The sequence below is a fragment of the Helianthus annuus genome, chromosome 2 (genome assembly GCF_002127325.2).
Source record: "Helianthus annuus cultivar XRQ/B chromosome 2, HanXRQr2.0-SUNRISE, whole genome shotgun sequence".
In the NCBI taxonomy this organism is placed as follows: domain Eukaryota; kingdom Viridiplantae; phylum Streptophyta; class Magnoliopsida; order Asterales; family Asteraceae; genus Helianthus; species Helianthus annuus.
The window spans coordinates 89,548,266-89,571,854 of NC_035434.2; the positions used below are offsets into that span (position 1 = coordinate 89,548,266).

A 23,589-nucleotide genomic window follows, 5' to 3' on the forward strand; every position below is an offset into this window, starting at 1 on the left:
ATATTTTTTTATGTTATTGATGAGTTTTATTTATTAGAGACGAAAACTCACAAACTGAGAAGATACTAGAATCATGTTATGTCCATTATGAGTTTTATTTATTAGATAGTACTAGTCTAAGTACCCGTGTGATACACTGGTGGCTAATAATAAAAATAATTACTTTAACATTGTTGACATAAATATTTTAATTATATATACGTTGAAATATTATCGGAAATGATAGACAGTGTACCAAATATCCTTTGCCCAGGAAGATATCAAGAAAATATCATGTGCCCAAGAAGATGAAAGAACGAACTAACAGAAAATAAATTATGTTTGGCCAAGTTAATGATAACAATCGATGTTATGCAACTATACTCAAATCTCTTTTTTAAATAAAATTATTTGATGTCATCAGTGCACACAAAGTTAGATGTCTGCAAACATACTTTACGAAGGTAATAGACTCCATCTAGATGGAATTATAATGATTTGCACATGATGCATTTGCATTTAGTTTCGTTGGAAATACGATGCTGATTAAAAAGGCAATACCTTTATCCTCCATATATATATATGTAACATATGCAAACTCTATACAACAGGTCAAGTTGTCTCATTATCTAGCTTAAACTGCAGTTGGCTCTAACAAAAAACTTCCTAATCTACCTTTCATTTAATCTCATAAACCTCAATGAGAAAAAGTGAAGAAAGTAAAAGTTGTGTCTAGAAAATTAGTGGTCAAGTGTTGTGATTCCAAATGACCATGTCTTCTCTGATCTCGAAAAGGTCAATATCATCCATTTGAAACCCAACAGCCTTAACTGCAACTGGAATTGCCACAGCAAGGCCAATGCCCATTATTGTTGGTGGTACACCACTAACAACAAAAGTCCTGCAGTTCGATAAAAGACAACAAAATTACAATAATGTACTTAAAAAGCTAGTCAATGAAGTAACTGCATACCTGAATACACCAACAGTTGGTAATCTTTTCTGTAGAGCGATACTTCTCTTCATAAGGACAACGGCTCAACACCGTCACTCACTTGGCTGGAAGTTCCCGTTAGGAAAGCCACAAAAAGAAATAAACAGTGTAAGATACGATACTAAAAAAGACTACTTTTTGGCTAATGACATACCAGCAGTGATCGACTCATCTTTCCTAAATACGGGTTTTGATTTTGCAAGATCTGCCAAACTTGTTCCTGGGCGGATCCCATCATCAACAGAAATGGTAACAGGCTTTTCTCTTGAGTCTCGTCTGAGACTTTCAAAGAGGTGTTGGTAAAGCTGAACAACACGTGTCTCAAAGGGGGATGATCGCCTAATCAGAACAAACCACGACTATATACACTGTTCATTTCCATTGTGCTATTAGTAGATATAAATTCCAAACCCTTAAACGTGAGGAACCGATTAGGATGGACTCTGATGTATTTCCCAACCTTTACCTCTTCAACTATTACTATTATTCTACGAATCCATTATAACCTGGTGCATAAACGGTACCTCAAATCAACCATTTACATTAATTTTTATGGAATCCTTACCCCAATGCCACAATTGGTCTCCACCACTGGCAACGCCGCATATGGTCAACGATATTTGCAACGCCTCTTAACTCGCCTGAAAAGTTCAAAAATCCTAAAAAGCAATTATAGATTTTAGAAAATGGATTTACGGCTTAACCAATCTTAAATCTAATAGAATTAACCATTGAAGTCCATTCACACATCTGTTTAAGCTACATACTAACAATCATACTTACAGCTACATATTAAAAATTGCGAGTAAAGGGCACCATTACAAATTTTGATCAGTAAAGGCCACCAAGATAGATTTTGGTAACAGGTGCAATATTAGTAAAGGGCACTAAAATTTTGATCGGTAAAAAAACCTCATCTACAGTATTCTTTATAATTTTCAATGTAGCCATTAATTTTCTTCAAATATAATTATATAATTTAAAAATATGAACTAATGTGTAAGAGATAGTGAGAGAGAAAGAGAAAGAGGGGTTGCCTTTAATTTGAGTTAGAAGCTCCTGCGGAGATTGAGAGAGTGAGATGAAGGAGACAATGCTTTACATTGACATCTAGGGATTTAAATCAGACATTCATCGGTTCAGCACTTTCATATCAATTAAACGCAATATAGCAAAAACCATTAGAAAGTGTAGCACACCCCTGATGTGCAATTAAGGGCTATAATTGTAGTTCTACAACTAAGGGACCCGTTTTTGTTTTTTATTTTTTTGAACGGCTAACTGCTTTCCACGTGTAAACCCACCCTTTCGGAGTTATGTCCAAAGGCCGACTACTCGACCACCGCTAGAAAGCGTATCACACCCCTGATGTGCAGAAACTCCGTGGAATAGGTAAAACTGCGCCCCACTCAGACTCGAACCCGAGTAAAACCCCAGGCCAAGCCTCAAGATGGGAACAACCACTGCGCTGCAGTGGAAGACCCAATTAAGGGACCCGTTTCTCAATCAGAATTCTAAACGTCATAGTCAAATTTACTTTGACCCCACAAAGAAAGTCAACATCCTAATTTAAAATAGTATCTCCATGTGCAAATAAAAAATGATGGGCATTTAAGACATGCAACAGTCAACAACTGCATCATCTAGGCACTTGCCTAGTGTCACCAAACAACATAAAATTAATAGACACATTTTAGTCAAATAACTGAAAATATCTTGACGAACTAATAAAATAAAATTAAACTCAAAGGCAATTCAGGAATAGCAAGAAATGTATCCAAGTAATTAACTTACAAGTAAATTAGTATTAGGTCAATCCAACCTGATCTGTACCAAAAAAATTGCTCATTATAACCAGTTATTCAACTTGTCCGACCCATTTACTAGCCTCTGAAATTATACAGACAAATCGTAGTATGCCACTATGAAAACCTAGTTGCAAGCCTATTATGGTTTTATCCTGTATTCTATGTTTGATAATGGTCATGCAATTTTCCATTTCAATTTATTTACTTGATACATACGGATATCCAGGCTTCACATTTAGTAATCACTAAGCAAACATTCATATAATGATCCAAAGTCTATTAAGAAAACACACCTTCCCTTTACTGCCATCAGATCCTTTTTCCCAAAGTTTAAAGAGTTAAATCAGCAAAGCACATATGACATATCTTTGCAAGTCGGGTTCGGGTAAACCTGGTCGGGTTGGCGGGTTCATCCGCTTAACACATTTATACTATAAAAAAGACAAAATTGGACAAACAACCTTTACGTTTCATCTAAACTGCAGACTATACCTTTCACTTTAAAATTCGCCAAAACTAACCTTTTGAGGGTATTTTGGTCTTTTTACTACTCTTTTTAATTGAAATTGATTCACCTGCTCATGTATTATAATAATTCAATGTTCGACTTATCCATCGTCCTAGATTCTTGGAAATCTGTAATTAAACCGTGTTCTTATTACAAGAAGCAGACACGTCTTCGGTTTAGTAACTCTTTTTCTTAGTTAGTATTCACACGAATAGCTCTGACCTAATTGAAATATTGAGTAAATTACTTTTTGATTCCTTATGTTTTAGTATAGATAATAGTCTATAACAGCATACTTGTTTTCTTTTTACTACCAGCAGCTTCTTTATCTGCATTTAACTTCTCATTAGCAATGGCACTTACAAAAAAGCAACTTCTTTTGAATCAGCAGCTTGTGACAAATATTTAAAGTAAACTCTTACCATCATTACATGCAATGGCTGCCTCTCAGATATACGAGGGCTTAGAAAGGTTTCATCCAAGTTTCCCGAAGCGCGTTCCTTCAATTCTTGCAACTGAAAGTAGAATATAAACCACATAATGAACATAGAAGACTGTTATATTAACACCTTCATTACAACCAACAGTACCAAGATCAATAAACAACTCTTCAGAGCAATCAATAAAGAAAAGTTTGATAATGATTTAAGTTACCAGTGTAGAAAGAGTGTAGAAAGAGTGGAAGGCTTTCCAGATTGGTCATCACCAAGATATTCAGAAATCACATCAGTGGCAACAAGAGCTCTAATGTATTCCACAACGCCTTTACTATCTACTGCATATTCCTGTTGCTCAAATCGTTTGATGACAGACTCGGGACTACTGACAAATTTAAAAACAAAACAGAAATTCAAATTGCCATTTTTTCCCTCTATGACAAGAGCGGAAAAAAACCTCATCCAGACCGAATTAGTTAAAATTTATCAATTAAATGAAACGGTCAATAACGGTAAAGTGGCAAAACTCATAAATAAGATGTACATACAAATCATTTTCTTCAACATAGTAACTTAGATTGCCAACAAATAATGTTTTGGATCCTGTTGGTTTTAGGTTCATCCTCCTCTTTAGAACCATCACTTCTTCGTCTGAGCCATCACTATCATCATCGTCGCTCCCTTCTTCTTCTTCTTTAGAGGTTGGTTCAGCATCATCCTCCTGTAGATGAACATTTAAAATTAACGTAAGTACTTATGTTGATGATTAAAACTTTAAACCGTATACAAACCTTCACGCATTTCATCGAAAATGTCACCGTCCAAATCAGTTTCATTTTCAGCTGCTACGTCATCATTCTTTGGTTCCTCCTATAAAAATACAGATGCAACATGTCACTTAGCCTGTTACAAGCCCTGCCCCCCCCCCCCCCATGCTTCAACATTCTTTGTTGTTTAACATACGTTTTGATGTGCTTACTAAAGTTTATTGGAGATTCAGGTCAACCACAACTTCTTGCTTTACAATGGCCTGAAGTTACCGTTTATTGCAAAGGCTCCACCAATGAATCTAAAATTGTAAGGGTGCAAAGTAACTAAGTAAATCAGCTAGCTATGTACCAGAGTGTCTATATGCCCAAACAATAAACAAAAAAAAATCACTCACTTGCTAAGACATCCAAAGGACACTTATGTGCAAGTTTTGAAGGATAAGATGGCAAGGCAAGCGTCTTTTTCTGTCAGAGGGTCTGTCAATAGTGCGTCTACCAGATGGTGTTTTGGATCGTCAGCGGGAAGGTGTTCTGTTGCGTCAACATAAACTGTAACAGATATACAAATTTGATTAAGTGTAATTACACAACTGCTTACAGTTTAACATAATATGTAAAGGACCAATTTCTTCAGCAACTTTATAAGCTATAGAAGAACAACCAGGACCACCACTGGGCCATAACAACCAGGACCACCACTGATCCATAAGAAGAGTGGTCCTATATCCAAATCGAATTGGAGCGTCTTCTTCTATCAATTTCTTGAGTCAAAGACGATTCAGTCACCATTTTTAGGCCGCCAAACAAACAGAGAAAGTTAATCAAAGCCACAAACAATCTGTATGGTGTTTATACATTAGCATTATAAATCTATAATAATCAAAAGAAGTTAAAAACAAGGTTAAAAAGAACCTTGAAATGGGTTCATGTGTCTAATTTTCCCTTTCGCCATCAGAACCTCATCCAAATCTGCTGACCGAAGCGCTCGCTTGCTAATTTCCATACAATGGAGCTCCCCTTCTTTCAGACAATAATAAGATGCTTCAAATAATAGATAATCATGTAAATCCTAAAAAAAATAGTGCTTTAAGAAAACGTGTCCAGGCGAACTTATTCATGTGTTTCAATCTGATCTTTATACTTACGGAACAGTCCTGTGATATTCAAGAACGACCTAAACCTTGCTTCCCTGTGCAACATCAAGGTGTAAAACTTTAAGAAAGGCATAATTTAGAAAAAAAAAAGTAACGCAACTATTACCTCAAGTTCAATAGAAATCCAAAAACCTTCATTTACTCTCTTGCCAACAGAACCGTCCTTCGAGAGAGCCTAAAAGTGAACCGTCATCCTAAATATGGAAATCACCACCCATGAAAGTCGTAGTGTTATAGTTCTTTGTCATCTTATCAACTCAAATAACATAATATGAACAAAAATAAACCCTAATCTCAAAATCGAATTCGTCAGAGAACTAAAAAAGAAAATAACTGTAAGATAAACTCACCTTGTGGTGGAAGAACGTTCTTAGTATCCTACAGCCACTCGTTCTTAGATTATCATAATTGTTAGACAATATAAACTCACCTTGAGATCCCTAATGCCGACTACATCAACACTGAAACAATCTTTTCCACCAATGAGTTTCAAATCTTCTTACCTCTCGATCTCGGCACTCGTAAATCGTTGGCGAATCTGATTAGTTTGTATAACAGTCATATCTCTCTCGCTATGATTATCTCTCTCTTGCCCAAATCGGCGTCTCTGACTCTCACCTATGAACATATTAGGGTTTCAAGGTAGAAAATACCCCTTTTGACTAATTGCAAAAGATTGGAAACGCTTCCATATGATCTTCCGGTAATTGATGAATTAATCAACTTTCCATATATAATCCAAGGAGCGTATGAAAGAAGAATGAAGGAATTGTGAGCGGTAAGGAGAATTGAGAGAATTGAGATATGGCGCCTAAAACCCATTTCTCTGGCCAAAGACCATTGCCACATCATGGTCAAATGGTCAACATTATTTTGCTTTAATATAAGAGATAGATAAATACAAATATAAATATACTCCCTAAATTAAACTTCTCTAACTGTAACATCCCGTATAATTTTATCAAATTTTAACATGACAAGTATCAAAACTCTCCATTTAGTTTCGACTTGTAGAAGGAGAGGGACCAAATACGTCAAAAATGGAGAAAGGAATAATGACAAATGACTAAACATGTAAAATTCCAATTTTTCAAGTGCTAGTGGTCCCTTACGGACGGCAAGGGTGTTTCAAAACTAGAACGCGCCAAGGGTCCTTACAAACCGTAAGGCACTACTCTTACGGTCCGTAAGGGGGTGCCACTGACAGTAAAATGGCAGCTGGCCTGAGAAGGCTGCCACCTAGCTCCAGTTTATGCAACTCTAACTCTCCTTCCTCCATGTGTTGTGACACTAATTAGCTCCTAACGATCTTTGGCAACACTTTTCATGATTTGAGAGCATTTTGCTTAGTATAAATAGCATGTTATAGTATCCATTTTCACTCATACCTTCACTCTCACTCTAAAACACGTCTTTGGAGCTTCTCTGGAGATTAAGAGCTGCTCTCAAGTGTTCCTTGCAGTCATTAATCATAAGCCTTCCAGATAATCATGCATGTTATACAACTTGAATTACGGCTTTGCTTCAAAGACTTATTTAATAGTTTAATTGCTAGCAAAGGTAAATACTCTTAGCCTATTTTTATTTGAAAACTTGGGATATGGTATTAGCCACGTGGAGCGGGTATTATATAAGTGGACAAATGCTTTCATAAATATAAGAATCTGGTTTAATTTGTATTGCTTGAGTAACATTAAACAATGGGGGTAGTAGGTATACTCCATGAAGACGTAATATTAAAGGTGGTGTGTACCATGATCACACTACGGCATAGATTTCTTGTACCCAACTGTATTGACAAGCATGAAAAACTGGTGACAAGAAATCTATCCCAAGAAAGACTAAATGATTAACACACGGTTTATCATATTATATATCAAATGATTTATGAAAATGGTTTTAAAATGAGTCGGTTAATTGTATTTACCAGTGAAAGCTGGCGTATTTCCAAAAGACTAAACCACAAGTAATGAATCCTGAATATAGGCTCGAATGGTTCGGTCAAAGAAACAGTTTTTTTTCGGAATTTGCGACTTCATTGCTTAAAGGTCTGTGATATCCTAAGCTCGCTTTATATCCGATCCTACTTATGGGATATTGTATCAAACACTTTTTATAATTTTTTTCATAAATTTCAAACTTTTACATTATTACTTTATCTCTTTACTTCCATTGAATACTGTGAAACTGTTATCAATCGTCACGCATAAAACCACCGACCGGGACTACCGGAAATTGGGGTGTGATGGGTTATTATCAGAGCCAAAATTTGAGGGATTTAGACACTAGCCTTCTATGTCTAAACTCACAATCGCAGAATCCTTAAGAAAACTCCAAGTCTAGACTCTAGGACTACTCTTATCTATATAGTTACCGGTTTTTTATTTGTCAGGAGAATGCCTCCAATACGACGAGGGCAAGGCAAGGGGCCGATGATTCAGACCCATAGATGCCAAACTCCGGAACAGAGCACCACTCCATTGAGTTATCCAGTGATACCAGATCATAACATGGTTCCCCATGTCATGGTCCAGACGAATGGAACATATATAACAACCAATTTACCATTTATAATACCCCGAACACCAATCTTCCGGACACCCACACACACCTTCCCGTGAACCTCCTAAAATTCCTCCCTCCATAGGATGACGCCCCACTACTACCCCACCAACTAGTGGAACAACAGGCACAACCAAGGAGAAACCACACCAAACCCCGAATGTCGGTGCGACCAGTGGTACCACTTAGCCCACTTCCCCCTCTTCCTCTATCCACTAGTCACTACGTATCAATGCAAGAGGATCCATATGTCACATCCGCTCGTAGCGGAAGCGCGATGTGTGATCTGATCGGTTCTCATTGCATAATATATAAGTGAACATACTAAATGAATAAAACATGCTCCAATGCCATTGCCGTAATTGTTTCAAAAGAACACAACATACGTTAAATGTACTGATTACAAACCATCAAATGAAAATAAGTTGTCATAGCAAAATGTAAGTTCTAAAATGTTAAGGCTTTGACCACTATATCACCGCAAAGAGGCGGTATATAACGGGTAAACCCTTCAAATGGTTGCTTGGAGTCTTGATAATTGCTTTCTTGTCTGAAATATCTGCATGGTCCACTAATTCCTTGAAATACATGTTTAGTTTAAAACATCAACAAAAGTTGGCGAGTTCATGTGGTTTAGTTGTATAAGATGTATCTGTAAAATGTGGGTTATATAAAATGTATCTGTAAAATGTGAGTTGTATAAGATGAGAACCAGTATGTAAAGATGTAGTATGTAAAGCGTCAATGAAATCGTTGATCATTAATGTTTTGCAAGGACATTAATATCTGTGACGGAATAGGAAGCAATCTAAACCTAGACGAGTCGACTACCATCGACTGGGACACAAACGCACTCTTCTGTATGGGTCCATGACTAAGAGTGGGGCTCCCCAAAACCCATTAGATCTAACCCCTTGTACCTAGGTCCAAACTGGATTAATGGTGCTTAGTTGTATAACCCTATTCGCACATGATCTAAGGTGTTTCATTCCATGACATATCATACTATGAACATGTATTTTCCCCGATAGTTGTAAAATTGTAAAGCATTTAAAATCAATAGGGGACATGAACTCACAGAATTGCGTCCGTGAATTATAAGTAACTATGATCTAACGTGCGGTCGTCTTGAACAGTGTCACGACCTACAAACGTCCTATATTTGTTAGACACTTCGGTCTTTGTAATGACTCATGTACAAGTCTTTTATCTTGAATATGTGTTAAGACTTGTATGTATTTGTTATTCATTGAACTGTGTCTTAGATGTATTAATTGATAACTGTTTAATATATATTTTGCCAAATATATATATTCTTGTATCTTGTGAGTTGTTTTGTACTTGTATAATTGTGTTTTCACCAAGTGTTGGTGATATGACACGTATATAGTTGTGCGTATAGGAATACGTATATCCTCGTGTTCATTATACGTGATCTTGTATCCTTAAAATGTATATACATATATTTTAAGATATATTCCATAAGAATATATAATCTATGCTTTGTAGAAGGTATAAAAATCATCTTAAAAATAAACTATTTTTAAGACTAGTTCTAAAAATATAATTTTAGTCTTTCGCTAAAATAGTATATTTTAGATGTTAGGATATATATATATATATATATATATATATATATATATATATATATATATATATATATATATATATATATATATATATATACATAATATGTGTTAAGACTTGTATGTATTTGTTATTCGTTGAACTGTGTCTTAGATGTATTAATTGATAACTGTTTAATATATATTTTGCCAAATATATATATTCTTGTATCTTGTGAGTTGTTTTGTACTTGTATAATTGTGTTTTCACCAAGTGTTGGTGATATGAGTGAGTATATAGCTGTGCGTATAGGAATACGTATATCCTCGTGTTCATTATACGTGATCTTGTATCCTTAAAATGTATATACATATATTTTAAGATATATTCCATAAGAATATATAATCTATGCTTGGTAGAAGGTATAAAAATCATCTTAAAAATAAACTATTTTTAAGACTAGTTCTAAAATATAATTTTAGTCTTTTGCTAAAATAATATATTTTAGATGTTAGGAAATATATATATATATATATATATATATATATATATATACATTTCAAAAAAACAATACCTTTTTAAGATAAACCATAAGTAATATATTTTGTATACTTGTAGAAAATATATGGTTACTTGTTCGGTTTAGAAAACATAGTTTACCAAGTCTTTGATATATTACATATTATAGTCCGAAACACTTATATAGTCCGTTTATTTGTCCGTAAGTCCGATTTGTCCATAAGTTGTATCCGAATATTCGGACCGTCCGTAATTTGCTTTTAAGGTGTATTTATGTGTAGTCTTGTAAGACTTTAGTTGTAATGTGTCTTGTGTTTATTTGTGTCATTGTATTCAAGTTCCTAACTTCCATATATATAACTAATACAATCAAATAACACATATCACATAAGTTGTTAAGATCACTAAATATGTATTTTCTCAAAAATATATATTTATATCTAGTTTTGCTTTTATAAAAACCATTCTTTCAAATCTTTTTAATCTAGTAAAGATTTTGTCAAAAATGATAGTTTTTATAAGATATGATTTCTAAGAAAAATTGGCCATATTTCCTTTAAAATATGGATTTTGCCATGTTTAGTAAAACATATCTTTTTCTTTTCAAAATCACCATGAGAATTTACTCATAACATTCTTAAACAAAAACATATGAGATTTATAACATAAACTATGGTTTTTGTGTTACATGATCATATCGTTCTGTTGGTGCATTGGCTGCTTGTAAGTGTGATTATAGTTCGATCAGCTCGTATGTCGGGGTTGTCGATGTGGGTGTGCATGGCTGTATGTTAAATTTGAATATTAAGGGTGTATCTCGTGGGTTAGGGGCTGTGTTAGGTCAGTTGTGGGGAAGGGTTTAACAAGAGATATTATGCGTTGTGACATGAATATGTTTATGTGGAGGTATGATAGTATAGGATTGAAATACTTGATAATTTAGCAAATTATAGTGTTAAACTGGACATAGATAATCTGTAAACTAATATGATTAATCTCGCAACTGATCGGGTTCACTAAAGGAGTGTTTACGGGGTTCGGGTAATGAAAACGGTAAGCTGCCAAACAGTTACAGCCGACTGTAATCGGCTGTAACCGGGCCATAACTTAACGAAAATTTGGTTTTCTTGAGTCTATAACGTGTTATTTCAAAATACGCTTCTAATGGCGCTGGAATCATGGTTTTTGGACGTCGTTTGCTATTTTAAACAAATTATTTTGTTTCAGCAATTAAAGTTGCGTTTTCTGCAGAAAATACGCCAACTTCCGGAGTCTCTTTTGGAACTTAAACTTATCGAAACTCTATGTTTTCTGAGCCTAAAATCAAGTATTCGAAAGTAGCTTTCAAACCACAGTGATTTCATATTGTTCGGACAGGTCTAAGTATTTTTAACGAATTTAATCGCAAAACTGCTCCAAGCTGTCATTTTCTGCAGAAAAAGCAGCTCACGTTTCGTGCCATAACTTAATATGTGTTTACAGTTTAGACTTGAAATTTTTACCGTAGATGATCTTAAGTGGCCATGCAAACCTCCAACTGGAATTTCATCAATCGGATAAACGTATATTTTTAAATAAATTTTTCGGCAAACCTGACCAGATTATGTCAAATCTGATCATGGTTTGGCGCAAGATTTTTCACGAAAAATCCGTAAGGAATTTGGTCACCAAATTTTAATGCAATGGTTTTTCGTTCGATTGAAACGTTCTGTAATTCTTCGGGAACTATTCGGTGCCCGAACGGTCCCGATTAACGCACCGCAAATTGTCCGAAAATGCACTTAAAAGCTGAAATTTTGTGACAAGATTTATTTGTGATTTGTGACGAATATGTGGTCGCTAATTCTAATAGCGACACATTGCATGCATGTGTACATATATACATTATAATATTTTATGTTCAACATGTTAGAATACGTGTAGGAACTTTGTGCTCTATTTGAAACCACTAATTGACTAAATGGTAATCATACTAGGACGTGATTGACCAACCCTGACCGTTAGCTATTTTAAGAGTTCAACCGAGCAACCAAAGGTGAGTTCACACTCTTTCCAAGGCATGGGATTCCCAAGGGTTGGGAATGGGTAAATGAACTAAACGGTAATTACAACCATCCTCCGTGGGTAGGATGCCAAGAATACACACTGGACCAAATCTCTATCATGAAGTCCCTCATTTATATCGACTTAATCGCCGAGGCCTATGACGAGCGGGTCATTAGTTAATAGCGCTTTTAGGTTTAACAAACCTCACACCGTGTCGTTCGAACGGGCGTGTACTAATGGGCTATGGGCAAAGGGTCAATGCTGATAGACATTGACTTAGGGCACCTCTTACATTTTCGTAGCAGTCGATACACTCGGTCTAGTAACACATGGAAAGCCCCCACTAATCTTCGCACACATGTCTGGAAGACCGCGATACGAATTAATACGATACATGGTTTACAAAACGAATATTTGATTTACGAAACGAATACTATAACTAAACAACCAACTGTGAACTCGCTCAACTTTGTTGTTGACTCGTTGTTACATGCCTTGCAGGTCGTTAGGTACTAGCAGGAGCTTGCATGGAGGGCAGGGTCGTTGTGGGACATGGACTGTTGAGTTCCATGTTAAACATTCAAACAATTAAACTCATGTTTTGGTTTTACACTTTATGCTTCCGCTGATCACTTACTTGGTTAACTTGTTTTGAACACCAATTATATTGTGTGGTTAGATTTTTTTTACTTACTTTAAATACATTGTTCAATATGATTGGTGGCTTGATCCTGGTCAGTCACGCCTCTATGCGGTGATACTCCGCGTGTGGATTTTGGGGGTGTGACAATACAAGTATACACCACATACCTAATTTTTTTCACAGTCCTAGCACGCATTGGTCGATTCATTATATACCCCATTTCCATGTATTTTCTTTCCTCCTTGTGTTGCTTCTTGAACTTCTTTTTGTCTATTAAGTGAGGGTATCGAAATGATTTGACAAACACGGACCATGTAGGGTAGATTCCATCTGCAAGATAGTAACCACGTTTGTATAAGTGGTTGTTAATGTAAAATGGACATTTTGGTGCAGTTCCATTTTGTTCAGTAAGAAATAATGGAGATTGCTGAAGCACATTGATGTTGTTTTGTGCACTTGGAGGACTGCAAAAAGCATGCCAAACCCACAAATCTTGAGAGGCCGCCGCTTCGATCATAATTGTCAGGTATTGAGTATTGGTGATCTCCTCTCGTATATTGGCCCCGAAACTCTATGGGGCACATTCGCCAAACGAAATGGGTGCAATCAAGGCTACCGATCATACTAGGAAGGTGATGTTTGTCCACATGAGCTTACTACAAAAGCGCCATGTCGTGACTTGTTGGTCTATGTAAGAACTCGGGAGCGTATATTTTACCTACCGTTTCGCAGAAATAATCTAGACACTCGTGGGAAGTACTTTCCGCCATATGTAAATACTTGTTGTTCTCGTATGGAGGTTACCAGTTACAAGTTGTTTAATAGTTGATGTAACTTTTTGCAACGATGTAAAACCCTTCTTCATTCTTGCATCCACGCCCTCTTCAAACAACGGGTTATTCGCTTCCACATCTGACGGGGTATGGTCCCAAAAACCTTGCGCAGGCGTATTGGACCATGTCACAACCTTATCCCAAAAAAACATCTTGAATAAAGACCCTGCGTGGCTGCACAATAGTTCTAAACAAAGATATAAAAGAAAACAGTCTTCGATAACCATGCGCTGGAGAAAAGGAGAAACAAACGTTCAACTAACACCCTTGCGCGGGGTCGCGCAAGGGTACAGTTAGACTTGAAGATAAAAACCTAAAACATCTCCGCGCGCCTAAAATCAAGACTTAAACAAAAGTGTCTTTTCTGTTATAACAGAATAGACACGTGGCAAAAACATAAAGGTTTACAACTGTAGATTTTCTAGAAGGCTTTCCAAATGCTCATCGTGCACAACCATTCGGTTGCAACTGAAAGGTGACGTGGCATAATCCTAAACGCTCATCTAGGTCACGATGATAGCACTAACTTGGAGAAGGATCAACACAAACCCACTTTCCACGTGGCATCTCCCCAGCCGTCGATCACGCTCACGAACCGTGTGCATGGATGTGACGTTAGTGATTGACAGAAAAGGGCATAAACACCAACGGAAAATGCTTTCTGTTATTCTCTTCATCACTTCAATTTCCTGCCAAAAAACGGTAATAAATAGAAGGTTGCAGGTATGATCTCACAAGTTACTTTCACTTCACTTTTACTACTCTTTCTTCTTCATCGAGATCACTGTACTGTCACACCCCGACCACGTTAAAACAACAAACCGTGGCGGAAACGTCGGGGAGTGTTGTAACAGAATTATTGTTCTACAACCATGGTAACCAAATGTTTTGTTTTATTGAATTATTGTGTAATGTACATTGTCTTTAAACCAAAACAAACAACTACACATTGTTTATAATTGTTTTTAAGTCACTAAGGCCTCGTCCAGGTCCTATGTGACACAAGCTTCCTAGCAATCAACATCAAGCAATACCACCTGAAACATATGTAAAAATAAAGTCAGCAAAGAAATGTTGGCGAGCACATAGGTTTTAGGAGAGTATCGAATTCATGGCTCGTTTATATGTTGCAGTACCTCGTTAGACCACAAGAGTCAAATACAAACCTCATTTGAAAAGTGTATTGCAACATGATTAACCAACTCAAGCCAAGTTGGTTATGGTTTATAAAATCTCGTAGCCATGATTCTTAACCCAAAAACATTTGTTTTAGTAAAGTAATTCGTAAGATATCTCGTAAAAACTCGTTAATAAAACTCGTATGGTTTATATCATTTCGAAAACCTCGTTGTGTGACATCGTTTCAAAATCGTATCCCAAGTGAACTAAATAATGATACGAATTGTAATATGATAAAAGCACTTATATATAAGATGTACCAGCAGCGTATCTACCATGCTTTTATCATGCTACACCCGTCCCATTATCTAATCACTACCCAAAATCAATCGTTTATCCAACTCGTTTATCTCGTTTAAGTCATATCAAATCGTTTAACTCGTCCCAAAATCGTTTTCGTTTTAATTGTGAAACTACTTATGGTCGTCTCGCTAATAACATTCAAACCTTCGGGACTCGACTATCTCGCTTCTCGCATTAACAAACCACCAAAGGGTAAGTTAACAATCATCAGATTCGGTCGTTACCTACATAACCCCCACACATAACCATGGGTGTAGTCTGATAACGGGATTTGTCATATCCTATGGTACCATAACCTAATACTGGTCGGTTCGGTCAAAATTAATGAATGTCATTCGTTATGTAACTACAACCAACAAGTTCGTTCACATTATCGAAATCGTTATTAGTTTAATATAAACCATTTAAATCGTTTTTGAAACCATCGTTTAAAACCTTGAAATCGTTTTAATACATATGAATCACCCCAAAACAATTGAAAATAGTAAAATAGGGGAACTATGTACTCACATTGAAGTGCAAAGTATCCTCAATTTAAAGAACACAACAAGCTCAATCAAACCAAGGAAACTCAAGCAGCACCTAATAATCGAATCACTAGTAAATAAATTGATACCTAAATCGGAAGATCGGACAGAATGAGGTCTCGTAAACTAAATGAGTGTAGGAACTCATGTGATATGGTTTAACAAAGCCTACATTCTAAATTGGAACCTAACCTAAGTGCTTTCGACCCGTTACGACCCGTTTAGGTAGCTTACGCTACTTTAACGCGTTGTTTGCGTAAAAACGCGTTCGAGACGTTAGTCCTATGACAAGTATTATATGCCCTAACATGTTTAACTGTGTTGCATAATCAGTTATGTGACAAATGTTTGGGTTACATATGCTGAAAATCCAATTATGCATGAAAAGGGCATTTTGGTCATTTACCTAAGGCATATAAACTACCTATCATGCAACTACTTAAACTAGGTGACCATAAGGTATAACCTAGGAAGGTTATTCCCTATACAACTATGGTCACTAAACATGCTTGGTCGGATCCTAATGATCAACCAAACGGGCCGAGTTCGAAAGTCTAAGCGGTGGTTTAGACCGCTTGACTTACGACTCTAAACAAGCACTAAACTAAAAGTGACGAGCTAAGCATGTTAGAACATGCTTAACTAAGTTAGAAAACAGGTTTTTTTTATACCAAAACAAAGTGTTTAGATACCCAAGAGTAGTTTGGTTGCAAAATACGCTTAAATGCGCATTTTGACCGAAACTACGACTCGTCACTACGCCTAGTCAATGTGGTAATCAGTAGGTATAGTCGCTAAGGACTATAAGCATCGTGATTACGCTCACGTTGCAAAGTTCAAACGAATTTCTTGTTGACCAACTCGTGGTCAAAGTAGAAAGTCAAACAGAGTTTGACTTTCATGCTAAAAACGCATAAAAGAATGAAAGTGGACTTACAAAGGTTCCAAATAGATTTGATTCCAAGTTTTCTCAGGTAGGTAGTGAATAATCACAACCACTTAGAGAAATCTCAGATCAAATGTGAGGAAAATGGAATGAGGGCATGGCCTTATATAGTTTTTTCACAAACCGTTAGGATCATTTCTTGGAAAAGAGGGAATGATCTTGGCCATACTGTGACAACTCGGACTTTAGACTTGCCTAAATGTAACGTTATGTGTGCTTATATGACACTTTGAGTTAACGAATATTGTGATGTTACGTACTATGTGAACTTAATTATATAATTATGTGAGTACGTGTGTTATTATGTGCATTGTGTGTTATATGTTTACATGTTAATCGAGCCAAACCCAAACCGCACATTATAACCGGTCACACAAGCCTTTTTGGGCCACACCTTGTATACGGATCCATTAGGCAGCCGAGTGGGCTCGGCCCACTCCCCACTCGCAACCACAAAACCTTTTGGTAAGGGTTTGATTCTCATTGTTGTTACAAATCACACACACACACACAAACCCTACTTGCTCTCTATCTCTCTCTCTCGGCTTGCCTAGAACCCGACGGCGAATAACTCAGAGGATCGGAGATCTTGCTCTTCCATTCGGCCCACTTTTCTTGTGTTTGATCCTATCTTCCGGTTAGTATGTTACCCATTGATGTGTGTTGTATATGCTCGGTATGTTGATGATGATTTGGTATGATGTTATGACTCTATGTGTAGGTTAAACCGATTAGGGTGCATGCTAGCAAGACACAACAGAATCTATATATTTACTTTCGGTGATATATGTTGATATGATAGAACAGAACCGGATCATATGTTGTTGATTAGTCGATGTTCTTAGTGTTAAATCGGTTGAATTGCATGTGCTTGTAACCGGCTGTGATGTTTTAGATTGCATGCTAGCCTATAAGTTAGTTATTTACATGTTTGATTATTAGAAATTGGCTGTTCTTGATGTTGATTACACGAGTTGATCATATGAACATGTTATGAAATTGATAAATGTTGGTAATTGATCTGATAATTGCCATGATTGATCTGTTATTGAAACTGCCAAATCTGTTTGCTGGAATTACGGGATTGTGTTAAATGAAATAAGGAAACTGTTATAATCCGTTACATGATCGGTTGCGACACACTGTTGCGAGTCGAAACCCATAGTCTCGACTCGAGACCACAAGCAGCATAACCCGAAACCATGGTTGCGAGTTCCGTTGCGACTCGTAACTGGACCATGATGAGCCGAAACCATAGTTGCGACTTGTAACCTTCTTGCGACTCGTAATCCTCTGTTGCGACTCGAGATCGCCCGTTGCGACTCGAGATCAGTTTTACACGCACATTGTCTTTGGGCCTACACTGTCACGGGTCCAATCGATTGGGCCACGTGATTGGACTTATGTACTGGACTGCTATTTGGACTGTTTTCACAATTGATGTTTGGGCTGCTATGATTACTTGGGCCGGTTAATATTGAGCCTACCTGTTTAAACCGTACGAGTTGTATTGCTTGACTGTCTAAGATTACCATGATATATTCGTGTTAGAAACGTGTTAGCTTATGCGATACATATGTGTTTTACCTTAGTCAAACCTGACTTGTATAAACCATGATAGGACGTGGTTGACCATTTACTTGCTACCTGTACTCTTTGTGTATCTGCCGAGCAAACCAAGGTGAGTTCACACAGCCAAGGCATGGGATTCCCGGGTTGGGAATTGGGTTGGATATGTTGATATTGAAAGAGTTACTCGTACTTACGCATTCACTAGACTATAGACCATCGTCCTCAGGATAGTCAGGACACGTTACGTAAAGCCTACGTAACCCAGTATTTGCCATTTGTCTCCCGGGTCGGGAGGACACGTTACGTAAAGCCTACGTAACCCAATACCTTCTACTGTCTTCCGGGTCGGAAGGACACGCTGCGTAAAGCCTACGTAGCCCCCACGCGTACCACTGTCCTCGGGGAAGGGCACGTCACGTAAAGCCTACGTGACCCAGTACGTATTCCTGTTCTCGGTAAAGAAGAACACATGGTCGGAAGTTAGTCTAGTAAGTACCACTGATGAGAAGCCCTCATTAGTAAGGATAAACGTGGGAAGCCCCCACCAGTAATATAAACACAAGGTTTGGGAAGCCCCCACCTTTAGTACACACTAGTATGGGAAGCCCCCACTGGTTATACTTATGCACTATGATATGAACTTACTTTCTGTGAACTCGCTCAACTAGTTTGTTGATTATTTGCTGCATGCCTTGCAGGACCTTAGGTACATTATGGAGCTTGCACAGGGAGGAGCAGGTCGTTGTGGTATACGGATCATGAACTTCATCTGAACTTATAACTATTTTGAGATTACATACTATGCTTCCGCTATTTAAACGATGTTTGGTTTTGAAACATCAATCATGTCATGATGATTTACATTAATTACTTTTATTATTAAATGCTATGTTTGATATGATTGGTGGCTTGATCCTGGTCAGTCACGCTCCCAAGCGGTGGTACTCCGCGGGTGGATTTTGGGGGTGTGACAGATTGGTATCAGAGCCATTGGTTATAGAGAACTTGGTTTTAATATGGGAAAACGTTTTATTAAAACCAGACTATAACCAGAACAGTGCTCTCAACGATCCACAACGACGCTTCGCTCCACGTGCAAGACTCGACATCCCAGGTAATAAGGTTTATGTTTATTGCCTGTTTGCTAGAACTGCTTAGAACTTTGCTCGCATTACGTTTAGATACACATGATACTATAGCATGAGAATCCCTACGCGCTTACACTTTTCTGTCATCGCCCTACTCGCGAACCACTCTCATTTACGTTACTTTTTACTATGAAGATCATGTCTGGACGAATCAACATGACACAAGCCCAGCTAGAGGCTCTTGTTCAAGCTCAAGTTGCTGCGGCAGTTGCAGCAGCTCAAGCAGGTAGTATATCCTGCAGTATAGGCACACACTAGGATCTTTAGATCCTACATTAACACTCGTATTTAACTTCGTCCTATTCGTACACAATAGGTCAACACGCGCAGCAGCCTGTCTGCACATTCAAGAACTTCATGGACTGTCGTCCAAATTCTTTCAGTGGCACCGAGGGGGCAATGGGACTCCTCCATTGGTTTGAAAAGCTAGAATCAGTATTCGAAATGTGCGAGTGCCCTGAGGCTCGCAAGGTCAAGTTTGCCACCGGCACCTTGGAAGGACTCGCGCTAACCTGGTGGAACGCGCAGGTGCAAATTCTGGGGTTGGCAGCTGCTAACGCCACCCCATGGAACGATTTCAAGGAACTCATCAAGCGTGAGTATTGCACGCGTGAAGACATTCACAAGCTGGAAGACGAGCTGTATAATCTGAAAATGGTTGGGTCAGAGATCGAAGCGTATACGAAACGGTCGAATGAGCTGGCCGTTCTGTGTCCAACTATGGTGGACCCTCCATACAAGCGCATTGAGATGTATCTCAAGGGATTGGCGCCAGAGATCCAGAGCCATGTTACCTCGGCTAATCTTGACAACATCCAGGAAATTCAGCGTCTCGCTCACCGTATCACCGACCAGGCACTGGATCAGAATAAACTGCCTAAGCGTGTTAACGCTACTGCTACAGTCACTCCTTCAGCTACTCCTGCTACTACTAGCGAAAGCAAAAGAAAATGGGATGGAGATTCCAGCAGGGGTTCAGCGACTGTTCAGCCACAAGCTCAGCAGCAGAAGGTTGACCACTATCAGAGTCCCAGTCAGCAATCCTCTGGTGGTCACAGACAGAGGAGATATCAGGGAAGTCAACCTAAGTGTTACAATTGCCACAGACATCACAATGGCCCGTGTAGCAAGGGTCGTTGTCAAAGGTGTCTTAAGATGGGTCACGAGGCCAAAGACTCTAGGAGTTCACGGCCTGCGAATCAGAATCAGCAGCCTCAGCAACCAGCTCCACAGAACCAGCCGCAGCAACAGCAGCCACAGCGTGGAAACCGGGGATGTTTCCAGTGTGGGGCTGAAGGTCATTACAAACGCGATTGCCCTCAGTTGAACCAGAACCAGAACCGCAACAACAACAACAACCAGGGCAATGGGCATAACAACGGCGGGAACAACAACAATAATGGCAACGAGGCAAGAGGTCGAGCTTTCGTTTTGGGAAGAGGAGACGCAGTGAACGACCCCAATGTGGTTATGGGTAAGTTTCTCCTCGACAATCTTTACGTTACTGTTTTGTTTGATTCGGGTGCGGATACAAGCTATATGTCTGTGAAAATGTGTCAATTGCTACAACGTGCACCAACACTTTTACCCACCAAACATGTAGTAGAATTAGCTAACGGTAAAAGTCTAGAAGCCACGCACGTAGTTCAGGGTTGTGATCTTTTCCTAGCTGGTCAAGCTTTCTCTATCGACCTCATTCCCATAGCTTTGGGAAGCTTCGACGTCGTGATTGGGATGGATTGGTTGTCCCAACACCAGGCAGAAATTCTATGCAGTGAGAAGATAATTCGTATCCCTCGTTCTGGTCAAGAACCTCTAGAAGTTCAAGGTGACAAGAGTGGTGCAGTGGTCGGCATCATCTCTTTCTTGAAGGCTCAGAAATGCTTACGTAAGGGTCACACAGCCATCTTGGCTCTTGTTTCGGATGCATCGACGAAGGAAAAGAAATTGGAGGATATACCAGTTGTACGCGACTTTCCTCAGGTGTTTCCTGAAGACTTACCTGGCTTACCGCCTCATCGTCAGGTCGAATTTCAAATCGAGCTCGCTCCAGGAGCAGCATCTATAGCTCGCGCACCATATCGTCTAGCTCCATCAGAATTGGAGGAACTGTCAAAGCAGCTACAAGAGCTCTTGGAAAAGGGTTTCATTCGTCCAAGCTCTTCGCCTTGGGGAGCTCCAGTACTTTTCGTGAAAAAGAAGGACGGTACGTTCAGGATGTGCATCGACTACCGTGAACTCAACAAGGTGACGGTGAAGAACCGTTATCCTCTTCCGCGCATCGACGACTTATTCGACCAGTTGCAAGGGTCGTGTTACTATTCGAAGATAGATTTGAGGTCGGGGTACCATCAGCTGAGAGTCCGGGATGAGGACATCTCCAAGACAGCCTTCAGAATTCGTTATGGTCACTACGAGTTTCTTGTCATGCCGTTTGGGTTAACGAACGCGCCTGCTGTATTTATGGATCTTATGAACAGGGTGTGCATGTCACACCCCCAAAATCCACCTGCGGATAACACCCGCTTCGAGGGCGTGACTGACCAGGATCCAGCCACCAATTATACTGAGCATTTAATTAATAGTAGAAATATTTAATATCCGAAGTAATTAACAACATTAGAGTTTAGATTCGGTAATTAGTTTAACAAAACAGCGGAAGCATAAACCAAAATAGTTTTAAAGACAGTTCATTGATCAAAACAGTTATCCCAACACACGGGTTTGACGAACACTACACTTCCCCAAGTAGCAGCTCCTGAATCATTGGTTACCTGCAAAGCATGCAGTAAGGAGTCAACAATAATGCTGAGTGAGTTCACTAGTTGTCCAGTTTTAATTACCAAAAACTTTGTTTCACCGGTTAATTTATCCGTTTATACTTGCCCTGGGGAGCTACCCCAAAAGTTAGCGACTAAACTGTTTTTCCAATACCGAACACTAGGTAACCGTTGCGTATCCGCAGGATGCCCCGATGTCAATGTTCTATCATCATTGACGGATTTCTGAGTCTATTAGTTCACGCCCGTCCCAAACCAGGGCACGGTGTGAGGCTGGTAAACACCTAAATAGCGCTATCAACTAATAACCCGCTCGCCTAACCCGGCGACTAATCGGTATTTGTAGTAGGGACTTGAGTGATAGAGTTTCGTTTAGTGCCGTTAGTTGCAATCCGTATAAACAGTAATTAACCAAAAGGTTTCCCAATACCCGGGAAGGAAAAGTAAGTTTCGTTCCCAATAACTAGGGAAGGTATGTAAATGGTATCCCCTTTTACCAGGGGATAGGATTGTCCAAAAGGTTTCCCAATACCAGGGAAGGAAAAGTAAGTTTTGTTCCCAATAACTAGGGAAAGTATGTAAATGGTATCCCCTTTTACCAGGGGATAGGGTTGTTAGTCTCGTGTCCCAAACCACCGGGACGCATGCTTTTAAGTTGTGAACTCACCTTGGGTTGCTCGGTAGGTTTAGGTTACTTGTCAATCACGTTGGTCACCACGTCCTAACATGGTTACCGGTATAGGTCAGGTTCGGTATACAAGCATTCACGTAAAACTTACACATAACTAACACGTATCAAGCATATAAGTAAACAGTGGGTTAATGGGCCGGCCTAAATAATTAAGCAGTCAACAGCAACACATAGTTTATTTAACAGAATGGCCCAACAACCAAAATGAACAGCCCACTCGCAACCAGCTGGTCTTGAGTCGCAACCAGGTGGTTTCGGCTTGTCACGTTATGGTTGCGAGTCGTAACCGTGGTCTCGAGTCATCATGCTGTGGTTGCGAGTCGCAACTGACGTAGTCTCGAGTCGCAATCTTGTGGTTTCGAGTAGTCATGCAGTGGTTGCGAGTCGCAACTACGTGGTCTCGAGTTGTCTTGCCTTGGTTGCGAGTCGCAACGACGCGGTTGCGAGTCGTAAGCTGTCCCTTTCACGTTCACGTGATGATGCAGATGCAACAGTCCGAAATTGTACCATGTATTCAGACCCAGATTAGGAAACAACCAATAAGGTTTCACTAACACTTTTCCCCATTTGACTAATAGTAAAAAATAGATCAAACTTTGCCTTTTTTTTTTTTTTTTTACATCT

The 23,589-nt window shown here is 38.7% G+C and overlaps 1 long non-coding RNA gene across 4 annotated transcripts; it reads right to left on the bottom strand.

Annotated features, from left to right (window-relative positions):
- Positions 1-560: 560 nt before the first annotated feature.
- Positions 561-6,506, bottom strand: LOC110916650. 4 transcript variants are annotated; one of them, XR_004880873.1, is made up of 11 exons: positions 6,001-6,506; positions 5,757-5,844; positions 5,409-5,685; positions 4,892-5,334; positions 4,706-4,795; positions 4,518-4,596; positions 4,275-4,447; positions 3,944-4,111; positions 1,128-3,804; positions 953-1,038; positions 561-880 (listed from the first exon to the last, which is right to left on the bottom strand). It is a non-coding gene; the product is annotated as an uncharacterized LOC110916650 (long non-coding RNA). The 4 variants fall into 4 exon arrangements; XR_004880874.1 differs by having other exon boundaries at positions 5,409-5,516; positions 5,642-5,685; positions 5,757-6,505; XR_004880875.1 differs by having other exon boundaries at positions 4,892-5,045; positions 5,757-6,505.
- Positions 6,507-23,589: the final 17,083 nt, after the last annotated feature.